This window comes from Podarcis erhardii, assembly GCF_964252035.2.
Source record: "Podarcis erhardii genome assembly, chromosome: 2".
Taxonomy (NCBI): Eukaryota; Metazoa; Chordata; class Lepidosauria; order Squamata; family Lacertidae; genus Podarcis; species Podarcis erhardii.
The window spans coordinates 110137303-110156454 of record NC_138498.1 but is presented as its reverse complement, the minus strand read 5'-3'; the positions used below and the strand labels follow the sequence as shown (position 1 = coordinate 110156454).

Here is a 19152-nt window from a genome sequence, read left to right as displayed (position 1 = left end):
AACAGACCTTCTGATGCAGACCTACTGGGGGGAGCCAAACCCACAGTTTCCACCCCAGTCATCCTCATCTCCCTCCACAAATTGGAGCCTGGCTGTGTGATGTGGGCAGTCTTCTGTATTTGTGGAGGGTTCCCACCAGTGCTTTTCTTCAGCATGCCGGAGTGCAGTTCCAGCACCTCTCAGGTGGGTGCCATTTTGGTCCCACTTCTTCCCTTCATGTACCCAAAACAAAGCCCAAAGCAAACATTTCAAGTCAAAACAGAAGCTGGTCAGTGTGTGAGAGTCTACACTGCTTTTTTTTGGTTTACATCTATGACTCCACCTAGCTCTTATCTGCTCGTAGCTGTAATTGGTCAAGCTATGGGGTGGGGCCAATTCGTATTTCCTTTTCTTTTTCTTTTAATGAATATTTTTTTGTTAAGAATTTAAACAAAACATATTTTCTTAATACATATCATTCTTGATCCCCCCATTCCCCCCCCATAAAATAATAAGATGCTATTCTCTGCATGTTACATAATTGTCTAACTTCTTAATTTATCTAACTGGTTATTGTCAATAAAAAAATTTGTGAGTGTTTATTCAAAACCTGCCAAGGAGTCCAGTTCACTTTGTTGTTTCTTTAAGTACTTTGTAAAAGGTTCCCGTTTATCCTTAAAGTCACAGTTATCCTTGTCCCGTAGCTTTTGAGTCAATTTTGCCAGTTCTGCATAGTCCATCAGTTTCTCTTGCCATAGTTCTGTACAGTGGTACCTTGGGTTACATACGCTTCAGGTTACATACGCTTCAGGTTACAGACTCCACTAACCCAGAAATAGTGCTTCAGGTTAAGAACTTTGCTTCAGGATGAGAACAGAAATCATGCTCCGGCGGTGCGGCGGCAACCGGAGGCCCCATTAGCTAAAGTGGTGCTTCAGGTTAAGAACAGCTTAAGGTTAAGTACGGACCTTCGGAACGAATTAAGTACTTAACCTGAGGTACCACTGTATTTCCTTTTCTTCAACCCATTTCCCATGTAGTGGCGACAGGCTTGAAGCTTTCCAGCCAGGCCTCTACTGTTGCATGCATGTGTATTTGTGCAAGGGCCCTTCCAAGCTGCCCTAGCCATCCGCCTGAATCTAAGAGAACACAGGAGGTGAGGATGATTTAAGTGACTTGCACCAGAACCAGGGGCACCAGAATCTATTCAGTTGCCCGGCGACTTGCTCTAACAACTTCTTGGTGAGTTCCAGCATCTGTTTTCAGCACTGGTTCCCACACATTTTCGACCACTGATTTCCCAGAGTCCAAAATGCATGAGGACGAAATTTCTCCCCCTTGACAGTACTTGGCATCAGAATAACTGGCTAAGCATAGTTGTCAATCAAATACACATCAGTTCAACCACTTTGCTCCTCCTCTGTGCACTCGTGTGTGTGTCCTCATTTATGTATGCTTTCATTGTTTTATTATTTGGAAAATAATGTCCCCATAGTGCTCAATTGTCTGAGGGACTGGAGTGGGTTGTGGTGTACTGCGATTATTAATATTACACATATGGAAGCAATAGGATGAATAAAATCTGACTCTTCTGGAAATAAAAATTGTCCAGTCTACAATTATGGTTCAAAAGCTTTACTAACAGAACTTGTTCCAAAGCAGACACTCAGAACAATAATGTTAATTCCAGAGAGTTACCATGTGTTTATTAAAGCTCAGGTACAGCATCTTAGACATATGACATTAATTCATACAGAATTGAGAACAAAGCTCATCCTCTCCCCTGGCCTCCATTACAGCCTGAGGCTGTGTTCCTGGAGAGAATCATTTTCACACCTTTCTCCTTGTTGGCCTGAGAGAGGAAACAAAAGACCAACTCAAACATAATGGAGATTTGCAACTGAGGTACCTGATTGTATACATGTGAAAGCTGCAATGTTAGAGAAAGGAATTCATGGAACATCCTAGGGCAGTGATGATGAACCTTTTAGAGACAGAGTGCCCAAACGGCAACCCAAACACATTTATTTATCACAAAGTGCAAACACAGCTATTTAACCTGTATATCTGATTTTTTTTCTGTGTGTTTCACATTTCTTCTTTATGACTACTGTTGTAATAAATAATCTTTCATAAAAGTTAATGTATTATATTCTTCATTAAATTATCTTTTCATTGATATATAATTTTATGGTATAACTCAGTGCTTTTTTCTTTCTTTCTAAAAAATGTTCATTTTGACTCAAGAAAATCTCCACTGGGAAAAAATAAATACAGTTCAAATCGGAGAAAATAAATACAATGAATTTCTTCTCCCATTAAATTCACAAAATGTTTAGGGGTATACGTCCCCCTGCAATCCCATAGAAAATAAGCACTGGTATTACTCCAAAACAAAGTGGTGTTGCATGGCAATTCCCCCCCCCTCCCACAGTTGAAGTAATAAAGACACCGGACACCAGAGTTAAGGTCAATGGGCGTAAATGGCCACAACTTTATTGATTACAGGTAAGAGCGGTATTGGCTTTAGGCATTGGCCCTAACAGACTATCCAGTCTAACCGAGAAGGGGTTAAACACCACCAGGGGGAGCCCCCGAGATGCACATCCCTAGGCACTCCCCGAGGGGTTACCGCTCGGGGGTGCGCTTTAGGCCCTAGCCTCCGTAGGTTTCGGACGAGGCGACGCCCCCCAGAGTCCTTTAACAAACTACCCTTCAAGAATTGGGGAGGTGATGGCATTCCTCCCCCCGACTTCATTTGCATAACAATACCCCTGCCAATGCCTAACTGCCACACGAGCCAGGCTCGCCGCCAATACCCTCAAATCTGTAGCCAATCCCTGATCCCCTGAAAAATGTCAGCCAGCCAAATATCGTTACCAGCATCGGAAAGATGCACGCCATCCCCGTGGTAGAGTGCTTCCTTGCTGAATTGGATGCCTGGGTGCTCAATGACTCGCCCACCAATTGCAGCCACTCTCCACGCCACCCAGAGCTCCAAGATCCTTCTGGCTCTACTCACGGCCACGGGATTAGTGGCGTCCCGCCAGCAGCGCCTTTCCAGCAAAGATGACCATATAATTGTAAGCTTTGGATAGGAGGCCCGCAGCTCCTCCAGGTCATTGACAATGTTCCACATTAAGTTCACTCCCTTTCTATAAGCCAAGTCGTTCTCGCCCAATTGGATGACGAGTGCCTCGGGTGGGCCCTGTGCTGCAATTTTATTTGATAAAGTTGGGAAAAATTCCTCCCAACGCATTCCCCGACGCGCTATCCAGGAAACTGCAACGTTGCTCGGGAGCTGGAGATCACCGCCAAAGCCCCTGACAAACGCCCGCATTCTTGCCCAGTGGACGATGCTGTGGCCAAAGATCCAGATACGTACAACACCGACACCTGAAAATAAGAGAGAGCCAGAGAGCCGGGTCAGGGTGGGGGCAGATGGAGGGAAGGAGAAGGAAGATTTAACGAGATTTATGGATCTGAATCTGAAGAAGTGTGCATGCACACGAAAGCTCATACCAAGAACTGACTTAGTTGGTCTTTAAGGTGCTACTGGAAGGAATTTGTTTTGTTGAGATTTACGGATGTAACCCTTATATGCATTCGACTTCCACCGCCCCAAGTCCATTATCCTCTCTGCTGGTAAACCCATATGGACGGCAGTGGTGGCCGCTCCTATGCGGAAGGAGTGTGCCGCGTACTCCACCGGTGGGAGCCCGATGGCCGTGATCACCTTGCGCATGACCCTCGTGAACTGGTGTTTCGTCAGGCGAGAACCATCTGCATGAATGAAAAAGGGGCCACTTGTTTTTGGTCTTAGGCATAGAAACTTTCTTGCGTCCTTAACTGGGCAAGGACCGGCCTTCTGAGTAGCCTGCAGGCAGACAAGAGCCCCTCTGCCGAGCTGGTCGGTCTTTGAACTGCAGATTTTCAGGATTACCTCAGAGCTGGACAAGGATACATCCTCCAAGAGGAGCCCCCTGCTGTTACTAACCGGTTGGTCGTCACAAACCACCTCGCCTATGTGTAAAGCACCAAAGAATGTGAAGGAAAATGCTGTGGAAAATAACCTGGCCTCGTACCTGGACCAGCAGATGACCCTGAGCTGCACACGTATTTGCAACAGTATGTCAAAAGTTATGGGCCTTCTGCTATCCAAGCTAGGAGGCTGGGATCTACGCCAGCCCTCTAGCATCTTTTGGAGTAAACAAATCCTGCGTCCAGTCAGGCTTCCCTGCGTGAGCTCTGCTGGGGAGCTGACCTGGCAGGAGAGCAGAGTAGCAGCGGTCCTGCGTCCGTGTGAGATGAGGGACAAATCAAGTCCAAAGACAGTTCGGTTCTTATCTCTAGAAGCGTTTATTTACAAAGCAGTAAATCCATCAGAAACCTCCGCGATTCTCTGTGCTTCCAAAAGCACACACGCACGCAGCCTCCGAGCTGAGCTGCGTGTCAGGCAGAAGCAAAAGCAAGTCTGAGCACTGACGCACTTCTCTGCGTTACGCTCCTCCCAGATACAGGACACCACGGAGTTTTAACCCTTTCAGTTCCAAACTCCACACCCCTCTTGTCCTGCATCTGGGGATAATAGCCAACAATGCTTTCCCCATACACAGACCCTCACAGAACTCCTCGTGCTTCTGGAAGGTTAATGGCTTTGTGAAACCATCAGCGAGGTTCTTGGTTGAGGGACAGTATTTCAGAACAACTAGCCCCTCCTGGATGCTCTGACATACATTCCGGAAACGTATGTCCAAATGTTTGGTCCTCGCCTTGAATTGCCCCGTCTCAGCCAATTTGAGGCATGGTTGATTGTCTTCATGCACCACAACGGGTAGACAATTCTCTCCACAGATTTCCTCGACCAAACACACATAGAACTCCAGCTCTCTGCAAACATCCGATAGCGCAATGAACTCAGCTTCAGTAGATGAAAGCGCTATGAGACTTTGCTTCCGGGACCTCCACCCGACTACTGAGTCCCCAAACTTCACCACTAGGCCTGACACTGACTTGCGGTCCACAAGGTTAGCCCAATCTGCATCCACCCATGCAGTCAGCTTGACACCACCCTCAGCTGACATCTTGAGGCAAAAGTCTTTGGTATCTTGCAGGTAGCGTAGCACCCGCTTTATACCATTCCAGGCCTGCACACTAGGACTTGAAGCCTCTGTACTGAGCAGATTGACAGCAAATGCTATATCTGGTCTGTGACAGATACAACAGACTACCCAGAGCTGACTGAAAGAGTTCAGTATTTTCGAACACCATGCGTTCTACTTGCTGACACTCCTTCACGTATCCAGCCTCCATGGGTGATTTGGCACCTGCACAATCAGACATCCTGAACTTCTCAAGCAACTGTTCAATCTTACCTTTCTGGCGAAACAAGAAGCTTCCATCACTTGCTCTTGTGATCTCTACGCCTAGATAGGACTTGACATCTCCAAGCTGCTTTAGCTTGAACCGCTTTCCAAGCTCCCTAGCAAACTTCTCTACCTGTTTACCTGTCTGTGCCATAAACAAAAGGTCATCAACGAACACCTGAACCACTTGCTGTTTCAAGCCTGAATCTCTAATGTAAAGACAACTGTCTGCAAGAGATCTCTTAAAACCTAGCTCTTCTAAGGCTTCATGTAGGCACATATTCCAATTTCTGGCAGATTGGCGTAATCCATAGATGGATTTGTGCAACCGCCACACGACGCCTGGCTCACTGACTTCAAACCCTGGAGGAGGAAGCATGTACAACTCCTCCTGGAGATCTGAGTTCAGGTAGGCGACATCTACATCAAAATGGTTCACCATCCAACCTCTCTTTGCTACTATCGCCAAAAGCGTTCTCAAAGTCTCCGCTCTTGAGGTCGGCGAATATACCTCTGTGAAGTGGACACCCTTTCCCTGTGTGAATCCTCGGGCCACTAACCTCGCTTTATACTGTGGTTCTCCCGCTTCTGTGGATTTCAAGCGGTAAACCCATCTGCAGCTCACAGCGTACTTGTTAGCCGGCAGCTGAGTGAGTGAGAACACACCAAGAGACTCCATTGAGTTCATCTCCTTTTGCATCGCCTCACGCCATTTGCTAGCTTCTTCCTGAGGCAACTTCTGAACATCCTCAAAGGATTCAGGTTCACATCTAGCCACACCAACCCAGACACTTGTGGCTTCATACCTTTCAGGTGGCTTCCATTTGGTTGATCATGCTGACCTCCTCAGCGTGAATTCTGGAACTGCACCTGATTCACCTGGATCAACCCTACTATCCCCTGTATCAGAAACATCCCCCTCTGACCTGCGGCGCCGTTTCGGGTGTACAGCTGGTTCTGCTGGTGAGGATGGTTCACTCCTTAGCTCAGACTTGACAGAGACCTGTGGAGGGGTCCTGGGACTCCCTTTTGGAGAGATACGGAGCCTCTCCCTTGGAGATCCCGGCTCTGGACTCTGTGGCTGTGGACTGTGCACCTCAGCAACAGGTTCAGCCTCATCCTCCTCCTCTTCCTCATCTGAGTCTAACAGAACATCCGGGTTCCCGTAAAGTTTCCACCCACTCTGCTCGCAAAACTCAGCACTGCCGCTAATAAGCAGCTTAGACTGGTTGCCAGTAGGGTATGCGAAACGCCACGCCTTTGAACCCGGCTCATAGCCCACAAAGATCATCTTCCTAGATCTTGGCTCACCCTTTCTGCGCATGGCCTTTGGAATGAGGACCCAAGCCTCAGAGCCAAAAACGCGGAAGTAGTGCACTTTCGGCTTCTTCTGATGCAGTAAGAAAAATAGTGTGTTGCCTACACTGGAATTGTACGCCCTGTTCTGCAGAAAACATGCTGTCTTATAACTCTCAGCCCAAAAGCGCTGTGGCAAACCCGAGTCTGCCAACATAGCGTTTGCTGCTTCCTGTAGCGTGCGAAATTTTCTCTCTGCAACCCCGTTCTGTTGCGGAGAGTAGGGGGCAGACAATCAATGACTGATACCCTTCTGCCTGAAAAACGATTGCAGCGCAGAACCTGTGAACTCCCCCCCATGATCAGATTGAAAGGAAATCACCCTGGTAGAGAACCGCAGCTCTAACCACTGTGATCCAGTCCCTGATCAGTGCAGCTGCTTCTGACTTCTGTTTAAGCGAGAAAACCCAAGAATGCTTCGAAAAATCGTCAATCAGAACCAGAACCCATTTAGACCCAGCTAAAGAAGGTGTTGGCATGGGCCCTGATAAATCCGCATGCACAAGTTCAAAGGGTTTGCTGGTTCTCCTCTCTGACCTGGGGTATGTGCATGTTGTGACCTTCGATTGCTTACAGGCTTGACAATCTAGGTATCTGTCACATGCCTTGAACCTACACCCAATTGTGTTGTCTGCTGCCTTCCTCACATATGACCACCCAACGTGCCCAAACCTCTTGTGCCACAAGTGCACACAATCATGGTGTGGGGGGACATTTGCACACTGCACTTGGGCAACTTTAATGGACTTTCCACTAGCCCCATTTTCCACCAGTCCCATTTTTCCACCAGTCCCATTTTCAACAGTCATCTGCACCAGAAAGAGCCTGTCTTTCCTCTCAACACTGTAGATCTTCTTCCCATTCCTGTAGAAGGAACACAAATTGTTAGAGAACAGAATATCAAAACCATCAGCATTAAGTGATGACACACTTAAAAGAGAATGTGCAAGCTCTGGGACCACAAAAGCTTGCACCTCGTGATCTATAAAAGAACAATATAAAAACCCAGTTTCAGTCAATGGTCTCTGAGACCCATCTGCTAATGTGACATAGCGTCCAGTTTTAACTGTCTTGCAGTCCCTCAGGAGCTCTCGAGAATTTACGAGACTGTGAGAAGCTCCGGAGTCTATTACGAGAGATAAAAAGTTTCTCTGGCTGTTTTCCAAAGTTGCCATGGCGTTGCTTGCACCCCCACCGGTTGCCATGGCCACAGCCTCCCCCCGACTAAGGCTTTTGCCTTTTCTCAGAGACACCATCGCAGCTGTGAGGTGATAAGACGCCTTGTCTTTGTTTTTCTCCTGACCTGCTGCTTTCCCACGTCTTTGCTGGGAACCGGCCCTGGGAACCTGCTTTGTTGACATTCCACGCCGGCCGGTGTCCTTTCCGCCATCCTGCGCCTCTAGCGGACAATTGCGAACCAGATGTGTGTTGCTACCACACCAATAGCTGCTTTCCCTCCAGCCAATAATACATTCGCTTACTCCAGTCCTCCCAATTGGCTCCATTGAGTCTTTCAAAGGGGATATTATAGCTCTCATGGCCCTGCTGTGCCTGGGCAGCAGCCATCTTTCACCCACCGGGGCTTTAAGCGTACTCACGTGTTTGCCAGCAAGCTGGACCTCCGAAGCAGCTGTCTTCCTTGGCTTTTGGCTCCGCTCTCCAGCATTCTCCACTGCTCTTCCTGGCAGGAGCTTTCAGCAACGCAACGCTGGCAGTCTTCCTCCCTTCTCACACTTGTCAGAAAACGCGTAACCCCCCATAACCTTTTGGAGTAAACAAATCCTGCGTCCAGTCAGGCTTCCCTGCGTGAGCTCTGCTGGGGAGCTGACCTGGCAGGAGAGCAGAGTAGCAGCGGTCCTGCGTCCATGTGAGATGAGGGATAAATCAAGTCCAAAGACAGTTCGGTTCTTATCTCTAGAAGCATTTATTTACAAAGCAGTAAATCCATCAGAAACCTCCGCGATTCTCTGTGCTTCCAAAAGCACACACGCACGCAGCCTCTGAGTTGAGCTGCGTGTCAGGCAGAAGCAAAAGCAAGTCTGAGCACTGACGCACTTCTCTGCGTTACGCTCCTCCCAGATACAGGACACCATGGAGTTTTAACCCTGTCAGTTCCAAACTCCACATTCCGCACCACAAAGTGTGCACAGGGGTCGACTGAGAACAGAGCTTTGGAGAAGAACGATATTGCCACGGAGTGAATGTTGAGGGTTTTGGGGGCCCGACCTAGGTCGTGGAGGCGCACAAGGTATTCTATAACCTCAGACTTAGACGGGGGCTTGACTGGTTTAAACAGCCCCTTCTTCTGTCTAAATAATGTGAAATCTAACCACGCCTTGTTATAGGATCTTTGTGAGGAGAACCTGAGCTTACAGGGTTAAACAGCTCAGAGTGTACGCACTGCCCACTGTTGGGAGGAGGGAGACCCTGCGTCATTTCCAAGTGTCTCCAGTCTTTGTTTTTTTTCTCTACTTTCGCTTTTGAGGAGAGAGGGCGTGTTTTTCACGATGCTGTTCGCTGTGATAGATAATGGATAGTCTGCTGTAAATAAACTGCTTCTAGCTGCTAATATCCTGAGTGGACTTTATTTTAGCACACTGAAGAAAGCTCTGAAGAAGCTTTGCAGCTTTCTCTTGCTGCTGCGTAAACTCTGCGTTTTTTTTGCTCAGAGCCTTTGGAATGTGGCCTTTGAAGTCCAGCAGAGCTGCGTAGCCGAAGTGGGCTGGACGCCAGGACTTATCTGAGCAATAAATCTACTACCAAAGGTTATGGACAGTAATTGCAATTAGAGGAAGCTGCTTTGATGTCCGGTGGAGAGCCTGTTTGAAATGCTGTGTGCTTACAAAGGCTGTAAAAGGTGAGACGCTGCTGTTTTTGCTGCCGGAAGAAGAAGGCCTGCTTTGAGGCTTTGCCTGGGAGAAAGCAGGGAAGCTGGCTGCAAGCTGTGTGCTGCAAAGGGACGCCAGAAGCCTATCCTCGGAGCTGGTTTAGTACGCGTGAGTACTCCACAGCCCCATGGGAGCACTGGGGGAGGAGATGGCTGAGCTCCAGGACTTTTATGATGTCCCGTTTGAAAAGCTCACAACCCAGTCCTGGGATATCTGGGTTAGAAGAATAAGGGGGTGGTTTTTGGCCACAGGGCTCTGGAGCATAGCCCAGAAGGAGCCGGCCCCACCCATGCCACTTGCTTCTGAAGATGACGCAGCAGGCTTTGAGGCTGCTTTGCTGGAGGATAGACAGCAGAGAATGCAAAGGGAACTCTGCATGTTGAAAGCAAGCGTGACCGCTTCGCTATTGCTCCATTTGGAGGGCGTTGAGTCGGCTCAGGCCGCTTGGCAGTTGCTGAGGAGTCTGTGTGCAAGATCAGCAAGAGACCAGGGCCCTAAGAAAGCCGAGAACAGGGAGGAAGCGGAGAGCCCAGAGGGGGCTGCTGGCCATGTTCCTGAAGTTACAGCTGGGAGTAGCTGCTTTGTCTCCGAGGGGCCGTGTGATATTGAGGCCTACAACCAGAGTGCTGGGGAGCGTGCAGGCCCAGGCTGTGCACCCAAAGGTGGGGGTGCAGGGAACAAAGGAATGGCTGAAGAGGGAGCTGTGAGAGCTTTTGCTTCCCGTCGCTGTTATCGCTGTGGCTCCCCCTCCCATCTGGTGAGAGACTGTCCAGTCGAGGCACAGGAACAGCCGAAGGCCGTCTCCCGTAGCAACCAGATAAAGAGCTCTTCTTCAAAGCGTGGGAAAGGCAAGCCGAAGGCAGCTGGCAGAGACACTGAATGTAAACATTTGGCAGCCTCTATGGCTGCAGTCAAGAGTTGTCAACAGGATGCTGTACTGACTTTTGTGGTAGACTCAGGAGCGTCTCATCACTTAGTGCCATCTGCAGGATTCCTGGAGAACTGCACCTCTGTAACTTCTGGAAAGACTGTGTGTTTAGCAGATGGGACTAAACACCCACTCACGCAGACTGGCTCACTGTTTTGTTCTTTCTTACAGGATTCGATCCAGGCTTTTGTTGTTCCAGGACTGTCTTGCGCGTTGCTGTCTGTCAGCGCCCTTCTTGCTGAAAACTACAAAGTGTGTTTTGAGAACAATAAGTGTTCTATTTCTAAGAATGGACAGCACCTAGTCAGTGTTGAATGTAAAGACAGGTTGTTTGTGATAAATGCTTCTTTTGCAGGTACAGGTGACACGGAGGTGGCTCAAGCACAGTGTGCCAACGTTCCAGTTCATGATGCATGTGCTCACTTATGGCACCGACGCATGGCTCATGTGTCCTGGGGGTCAGTGAAGAAGATCCCAGAGTGTACGCAAGGGTGCAAAATGAAACCTTGTGCTAAGTTTCTAGATTGCAGAGCGTGCAAGTCTGCAAAGGTAAAAACGTGCACATACCCAAGGTCTGAAAGGGTGACCACTAGGGCTTTTCAATTAATTCATGCAGATTTGTCAGGTCCCATGTCTGTGACCAGTTTGGGCGGAGCCAAATATGCGCTGGTTCTGATTGATGACCATACTCGGAATTCTTGGACCTTCACGATCCAACACAAAAGTGAGGCTGCACCGCTAATCAAAGACTGGATTGTGGCTGTGGAACTGCAGTTTTCCACACGGGTGCAAAGCTTTCAGAGCGATCGCGGTGGGGAGTTCACCGGGTCTGCACTGCAAAGTTTCTTCCGCAAAAAGGGGATTCAACACAGATTGACCTCTCCGCACTCTCCCCAACAGAATGGGATTGCGGAAAGGCAGAACAGGACTCTAGGGGAGATGTCCGCAGCTCTTTTGTTTGATGCCAGGCTCCCACAGTGCTTTTGGGGGGAGGCTTGGCGAACGGCCAACTTTATTCTGAACAGGTCTTTCAATTCAGTGGTAGGTGACACCCCGTACTTCTTGTTGCACGGAAAGCAACCGAAAGTTCACTACTTTTGTGTTTTTGGTTGTGAGGCTTGGGTCCTCATACCAAAGGCCAAACGCAAGAAAGGTGAACCCAAGTCCCAAAAGATGATTTTCTGTGGGTATGAGCCAGGGACCAAGGGGTGGAGGTTTGCTTATCCGTCAGGGGATCAGTCCAGGATTCTGCTCAGCAACAGTGCTGAATTCTGTGAGCAGAGTGGTTGGGCTAGGATACATGGGAACCCTGACATCCTGTCCGAGAGTCTGTTTGACTCTGCTGATGAAGGTGAGGAAGAGGTTGAACCTGCAGCCGAGGCTCAGAGTTCAGACCCAGTGCAGGCAGAGGGGAGAACTTCTCCCAAGGCTGTGAAGATTGAGCAACGCAGTGCTCCATCTTCCCCCACAGGTTCGGCTGAGAAGTCCAGAAGGCGCAGTAAGTCAGAGGGGGAGCTCTCTGATGCCAAGGACGTTCTGGCTGGCCCCAGTGGGTCAGAGGAGGTTCCTGAAATGGTGCTGCGCCGTTCAGCTCGGACGACCAAGGGGAAACCTCCCGAAAGGTTTGCTGTCACTAGCGTGTGGGTCGGAATGGCACAGTGTGAACCCGAGAGTTTTGAAGATGTTCAGAAACTGCCTCAGGAAGAAGCCAGGAAATGGCATGAGGCGATGCAGAAGGAGATGAACTCAATGGAGTCTCTAGGTGTGTTCTCCCTCACGTAGTTGCCAGGGGTCGACTGAGAACAGAGCTTTGGAGAAGAACGATATTGCCACGGAGTGAATGTTGAGGGTTTTGGGGGCCCGACCTAGGTCGTGGAGGCGCACAAGGTATTCTATAACCTCAGACTTAGACGGGGGCTTGTCTGGTTTAAACAGCCCTTTCTTCTGTCTAAATAATGTGAAATCTAACCACGCCTTGTTATAGGATCTTAGTGTTGAGGGTGCAACTGATGACAATACTCCCTTTATTGCTTCTCATTGCCAATACTCCAGAGGTGCTCCAGAAACGGCTGTGGCAGCTGCTGTGCATCCGGCGCCAATGAGCGAAAGTGCTCCATCTGGAAACGAGACAACGCATCCGCAATGTTGTTATTGATACCCGGTACAAATTTGGCTGACGCATATAAGTTTAGACGAAGACAGGAAAGGACAAAACATCATAACAGCGACGCTACTCTAGGCGAACGAGAGGATTGTTTATTCAACACAGACACCACCGCCTGGTTGTCTGTCCAGAAGCAGATCCTACGGTCTTTAAATTGCTCGGCCCAAAGATGAATTGCAACAACAATAGGGAAGAATTCTAGAAATGTCAGATTGCGAAGTATGGGTTTTCCCTGCCATGAAGGGGGCCATCGCTGCTCGCACCACTGTCCTCTAAAGTAGATGCCGAAACCCAGGGAACCAGCTGCGTCTGAATGCACCTGGAAGTCGGCTTGCAGGGCCAAACTATCTTGCCATAGTGAAATCCCGTTATAGCCATCTAGGAATTGGAGCCACACCTGGACATCCGATTTCACAGCTCTTGAAAGGCGCGCCCTATGATGTGGTGACCTTAAACCTGCAGACAGCTTTGCCAACCGACCACAAAAAGGGCGACCGGGGGAAACTACCCGACACGTGAAGTTGAGGTGACCCAAGAGTGATTGGATTTGCCTCAGGGTAACCTTCTTTAGGGGCAAAAGCTGTGAAATAAGATCTTTTAGGGCAAACAACTTCTTGGTAGGCAGGCGGGAAGTTTGGGCAACCATGTCAAGCTCGATGCCCAGGTAAGTCATCGTGGTGACCGGGCCCTCCGTCTTCTCATTTGCTAAAGGATGCCCAGCTCCTCTGCCATGGATTTAAAGGCCTGTAGCAAGGCGTTGCAGTCGATTGCATTACTTGCAACCAAAATAAAGTCATCCAAGTAATGCCCCACCCCTTGGGAACCAGCTTTAAATTTTAGCGCCCATTCGAGGAAGGTACTGAAAGTCTCGAAGGCGGCACAAGCGATCGAGCACCCCATGGGCATAGCTTTATCAATGAAATAAGAACCCTGGAATTTAAACCCTAGCCAACGATAGTCCTCTGGGTGAACTGGAAGGAGGCGAAAGGCAGATTCAATGTCACATTTGGCCAGGAAGGCGCCAAATTGACAAGGGCCAGAAGCAGTAAGCGATAAGGCGTTCTTATCAAAAGGACGGACTGTAAAAATCACACTAAATGAACTATAAATAGAAGCAGCGCGGGATGTGTTTAGTAAAAAGAAAGACTGTTCCAAGTAGCCCTGAAACAATTATACATGCACGCCGGAAACTAACTTGAAGGAGGGGGGCTAACATCAAATGGGGCAGGAGGAGTGGATAATACCGGCCCCCCTTAAAGTCACTAATCAAAGAATTAAAGTGGAAGGTTCGAATTAGCAGGAAACCTCCACTTCTGATGAGCTGCCGGCCGAGAAATGCCTCACTCAAAATGGCCGCTGGAGGGACCACGTTGTCCACCCAAAATGGTGACCGCTACCCTTTGTCACCTAAGCAACTGCGGGAGCGTGGGGCCGCGACTGGCGATATAGCGGCGATAGCCCACAGCTGAAAACAGGAAGAAGAGGAGACTTTTTCCAGCGATGTAGCGCTGTGCCTTGTTCTAGCTGTAAATTAGCAGCCGGTAACCAGCGGACTTGGGAGTGCCTCACCTAAGATGGTGGCCGGCGGGACCACGTGGTCACCCAAAATGGCGCCCGGACGCCTTTGTTACCAAGGCAACCTAATAAACCAGTAAAACTAATTTGAACAGGAAACCAAATAAAAGCAAATCCATAAAACAAACCAAAAGAAAGGGGATGACGTACAAGAACTGAATTATATACAGTCAATTCCCTCCCCGTGCGCTAATCAGAGGATCCCCCAGGGAAGCGGGAGCAGCCCGGGGCGGCCCCTTAGAGGCGGGCACCAGGAGGAAGGTCAGTCACCCGCTATAAGCCGACTAATGAGCAATTATGAACAAGCCTGCCTTCGCCAGAAGCAAAATGCCTTAGATCAAACCTGCCGTGGGCGCTGAAGCAGCTCACGCTAGTAGAACTGAAGGAGGGTCGCGAGAAGCAAACCAGGAGGCGGCGCGGGCTCAGCCGATCACGCGTGGGCGGGCGATGATGGTGCGGGCGGCACAAAGATCACAGCGCCCCAGCGCCTCAAAAGAGAGAACGATCAGCGGATGCAGATAGGTAGCCGTCTGCCCCCAGCCGTCCTCGTGGCTCAAGGCGAAAGCTTCTCCAGTCGGCGATGACGAGGGAGGAGGGATGGAAGCGCCGCAAGCAAATGTGGCTTGGCGCTCCAGCAATGCAGGACGAGTTTGCAGGAAGCAAAGACGCAGCGACGAAAAGTAAGACCAAACCAAAAATTAAGACCAAACCGCAGCTTGTGTGAAAAGGAAAAGGGGCGAGCCGGGGCTTCCCTGACCTTAAGAGCCCCTGGTAAGCCCGCCTCCTAGTGCCAGCCGATTGGCTGGCGCCGAAGGAGATGAATATTAACGAGAGAGGGGGAATCCCTGAGTCCTGCGGGGCTGGCGCCAGCCCCGCGAGATTGTAGTTGGGGGCGTGAGCCCCGCGACCCCACCCCCTCCTGATATCAGTAGTGGCTTTATGAGCCATCAACACTCGGAAATACATTTTTTCCAGAAGGTTCCACAATTTTGGCCACTAGTGTACACTGGAGGGCTGTACTAAGAGCCACCCTCTCCCAATTTTTAATATGAGATGATAATAATAATTGCGTGTGCACATACAAATAAGTATAAATAATTAAATAAAACTAGCCAGATGGGCAGGGTATAAATAATGTTTATTATTATTATTATTATTATTATTATTATTATTATTATTATTGCCATTTCTTCAGCTGCTGTTTGATCGCAACCTCCACGGAATAAATTTCTCTGTTGGCTTTCACGGGAAAGCCCAGCGAACATGTAAACCCAGCAGCCCCTTCTTAGGGGTCTTTATCTGCTTATTGACCTGGGAGTTAAGCTCTGCCAAACTCAAAGCAGCTTACCCCAAGTAGAAAAAACAGACTGGCGGGAGGCCCTGGTGCATCAAAACTCAATGCCTGCTCAGCCCCTCGCTTGCTCGCCAGGCCCTGGTGCTGCAGGATTTGGACGGCGCAAGCCCTCCCCTCCTCCTCCTCCACCCCTGGCAGGGAAGCTAAGGCACCAGGGCTGCAGGCTTTAGACAGTTATTCATGTGGTGATGAAATGTTGGTTACAGCAGAACGGGGTGTGTGTGTGTGTGTGTGTGATATTTCTAGTGGGAGAGAGTTCCTCAGCAGAGCACCACAGCGAAGTTCTACAGCCACAGCTGACAGTGAGGAATGAGAGGTGGCTGCATAATGTGCCAGTGGATTGAACCATTTTATACCCAACGCTGCAGAGCCACAAAACTTCAGAATGTAGTTTTGGCAACCAAAATGGTCAAAGGCCTGGAAACGATGCCTTACGAGGAACGGCTAAGGGAGCTGGGCATGTTTAGTCTGGAGAAGAGGAGGTTAAGGGGTGATATGATAGCCATGTTCAAATATATAAAAGGATGTCACATAGAGGAGGGAGAAAGGTTGTTTTCTGCTGCTCCAGAGAAGCGGACACGGAGCAATGGTTCCAAACTACAAGAAAGAAGATTCCACCTAAACATTAGGAAGAACTTCCTGACAGTAAGAGCTGTTCGACAGTGGAATTTGCTGCCAAGGAGTGTAGTGGAGTCTCCTTCTTTGGAGGTCTTTAAGCAGAGGCTTGACAACCATATGTCCGGAGTGCCCTGATGGTGTTTCCTGCTTGGCAGGGGGTTGGACTCGATGGCCCTTGTGGTCTCTTCCAACTCTATGATTCTATGATTCACGGGAAAAAAAAGGTATTAACTCTATGACTTGTGTTTTTGAATGTAGTTTAAAAATAGATGGACTCTTAAAGGAATCAGATCAGTTATCACAACCCTAGCATATTAGGATGTTACTCCAAGTCCTTGAAGTCAACACGCAAGATGAAATAGCCTCACTCAGCTGACTAACCAGCCAACTTTCCATCTCTGCCCACTTCCAGCTTTGATCCTTTGTGACTCCATCAACCAAGAAATATGGAGGTGGACAAAAAACCCAATTAAAAGGAACAAGAACTCCTTCCTTGTATGATAGCATCAGGTGGCCTCTGAGGTCTGGGACATTTGGTACAGCATTCAGCCGAATCATCAGCCCATGTAGATTGTTCTAAACCATTAGTGCATTATGTTCCAAACCGATCAGGGGAGCATACTTCCAGAGGCGGCTTGTATCTTTCAAGCCCATCACTTCCAGGTGTCCTGAGAAGCCAATGAGGTTTCTTCTGACCTTATATAATTGCTGTGTTGAGCTTGGTTCGTCACACCTTACCAGAGGCTGAGCTGCTGCTGCGACTTACTCCAAGGAGGCCTGATCTGCCCTGCAACCCAGTCGTCTCTCATCTGCCAGACTTCAGAACTTGCCTCCTCATATAAAAGGGGTATCAATGGGGCAGAGCTTCTTTCCTGATAATCGGGGCCTACGTGTGGCTCAGGTCTGCCTGCTTGCGTTCTGTATTTTGCTTTGCCTCAAGCCTGGAGGTAAGAAATCCCCCAACTCCTTTTTGAGCTCTGTCACATGTTAGCTGTGTGCGTCGGTGGAGATTCAGCAGGGACAATTTCTGAAAGGCAAGCGTAGTCCCTGCACTCAGAATGTTTAGGCAGCTGCTGGGGCTACATCAGAATCCAGTTCTGCTGAGAGCAGTATGCCCTCTTTTTCTTTTTAAATTTCTTGTCCATCGTCAGGGAGAGGAGCACAACCTGTCACCATACGTCTGATCTCCTCAGTGCCTTCTAGAGATAGTCTTTCCCCAAAGCAGAGGTTTCCTGGCTTTTTGGGTCCACGGCTCCCTTGACGAACTACATTCTTTCTGTGGCTCCCCTGTGAGGAAATGGGCTCCAAGCCTCAGGAGCCTAGTTATGCCACCCCTTGGCTGCAGAGCCCACAGCCCTTCACCCCTTTTTGAACACCCTCCCTTGTGGAGTGTTTCCTCCTCACTTGTCTCTCCATTCCCAACAAAAAGGACTAGTGGACTGGCTGGCTGGGCTCCCTCACCCACTTGCTTGCTTACTCCGAGGCTGCCTCAGCTCCTGGCAACCAGCACCCCCTGGTCAGCCCCAGAGGCACCATACGCCTGGGGAGCTTGTAGCCAGGGCTGCTGCAACATATAGCCTTTGGGAGGCAGAGATTCAAGAGGGCATCAGAAGAGGGAGGGAAGGAACGAGGGATGGAGGCTAGTGTTGCCCACAGCCCGCCCCCCAACCATCATTCAAGGCACCCCAAATGTGCCATGTCACACTGGTTGAAACCACTGAACTAGAGTGACTCCACATTGGAGGGAGCTTCTGGTGTCAGACTCTTTCAGCAGAAGAATGGCTGTCACTCTGGGGAAGAGCTGGGGTTTCACCAGCACTAACCTTTGCAGTGCAGCAGCTGCCCATTGGGAAAGAGAGCTGTTAGAAAGGGGAGAAGTGTTGGGATTAGCAGGGCCCGTGTGCAAGACTCAAGATTTGCAGCCCCTGGCTCATCCTTTAACGAAGCCCCTGATTTAATGAGTTTTAAAGTAAGGGCAGTGCTTGCAGGGAGAAACAAACAAACAAACAAACAAACATGTCTGTCTTTTACAGTGGATGCTCTGACATGCAGACAATGCTTTTCAAATCATTACGAAACGCCATGCGATGTGAGTACGGAGACGTGTTTTGGAGACATTTGTACGTTTTCGCAAGAATTTTCAGGTAATGAGTCTGTCCCATTTACAGTCTTCCTTTGCATATGCTTGGCTAGAATGACAGGATGAAGAGGAGGGTCACAGCCTCCTGACTTTTCAATGGTTGTAAGCGCTCAATAGGAGCCACACTGGATCAGACCAAAGATCCATCAAAGATGTGGAGTAAACTTTATCCTTTTAAATGTATTCTCTTTTGCTATGGGCAAAGTCAGTAACATTCTCTTCATACCTGTTATTAACACAAATACTTCTCTTTCTCTCTCCAAAAGAAAATGGTGACTCGATTAAATACTCCAGATCATGCATCTACAATTACTTGAAACACTTTTGTGGACAGGAAATTTACCACGGAAATTACCGCCATAAAACGACATGCTGTTATACTGACCTCTGTAATGATGAATAAAATCAGACTTTTCTTGAAATAAAAATTGTCCAAATGTCCAAACATATGGCTCAAAAGCTTTACTGATAGAACTTCTTCCAAAACAGACACTCGAAACAATAATGTTACATCCAGAGAGTTACCATGTGTTTATCCAAGCACAGGTACAGCATCTTAGACATGTGACATTAATTCATATAGAAGTGAAAACAAAGCTCTGCCTCTCCTGTAGCCTCCATTACAGTCTGAGGCTGTGTTTCTAGAGAGAATCATTTTCATACCTGTCTGCTTGGTGGCCTGAGAGAGGGAACAAAAGACCAACTCAAACATAATGGAGATTTGCAACTGAATACCTTTCTTATGTGATCTACACACCAACATGAGAGCTAGCAGAGAGCATTC

The 19152-nt window shown here is 48.8% G+C and overlaps 3 long non-coding RNA genes across 3 annotated transcripts in view; 1 reads left to right on the top strand and 2 right to left on the bottom strand.

The window, feature by feature from the left end:
• LOC309337356 overlaps nt 1-2056 on the bottom strand; it is a 52652-nt gene extending 50596 nt beyond the window's left edge. Inside the window, exon 1 of the long non-coding RNA XR_014154197.1 lies at nt 1323-2056. This is a non-coding gene — a long non-coding RNA (uncharacterized lncRNA). The remainder of the gene's footprint in view (nt 1-1322) is intronic.
• A 5944-nt stretch (nt 2057-8000) lies between these two features.
• Nucleotides 8001-19152, bottom strand: part of LOC309337460 — a 180823-nt gene continuing 169671 nt past the window's right edge. Inside the window, exon 2 of the long non-coding RNA XR_014154323.1 lies at nt 8001-8080. This is a non-coding gene — a long non-coding RNA (uncharacterized lncRNA). The remainder of the gene's footprint in view (nt 8081-19152) is intronic.
• On the top strand, nt 16751-18999 carry LOC309337365. Its single transcript, XR_014154212.1, has 3 exons — nt 16751-17175; nt 18262-18372; nt 18635-18999. It is a non-coding gene; the product is annotated as an uncharacterized lncRNA (long non-coding RNA).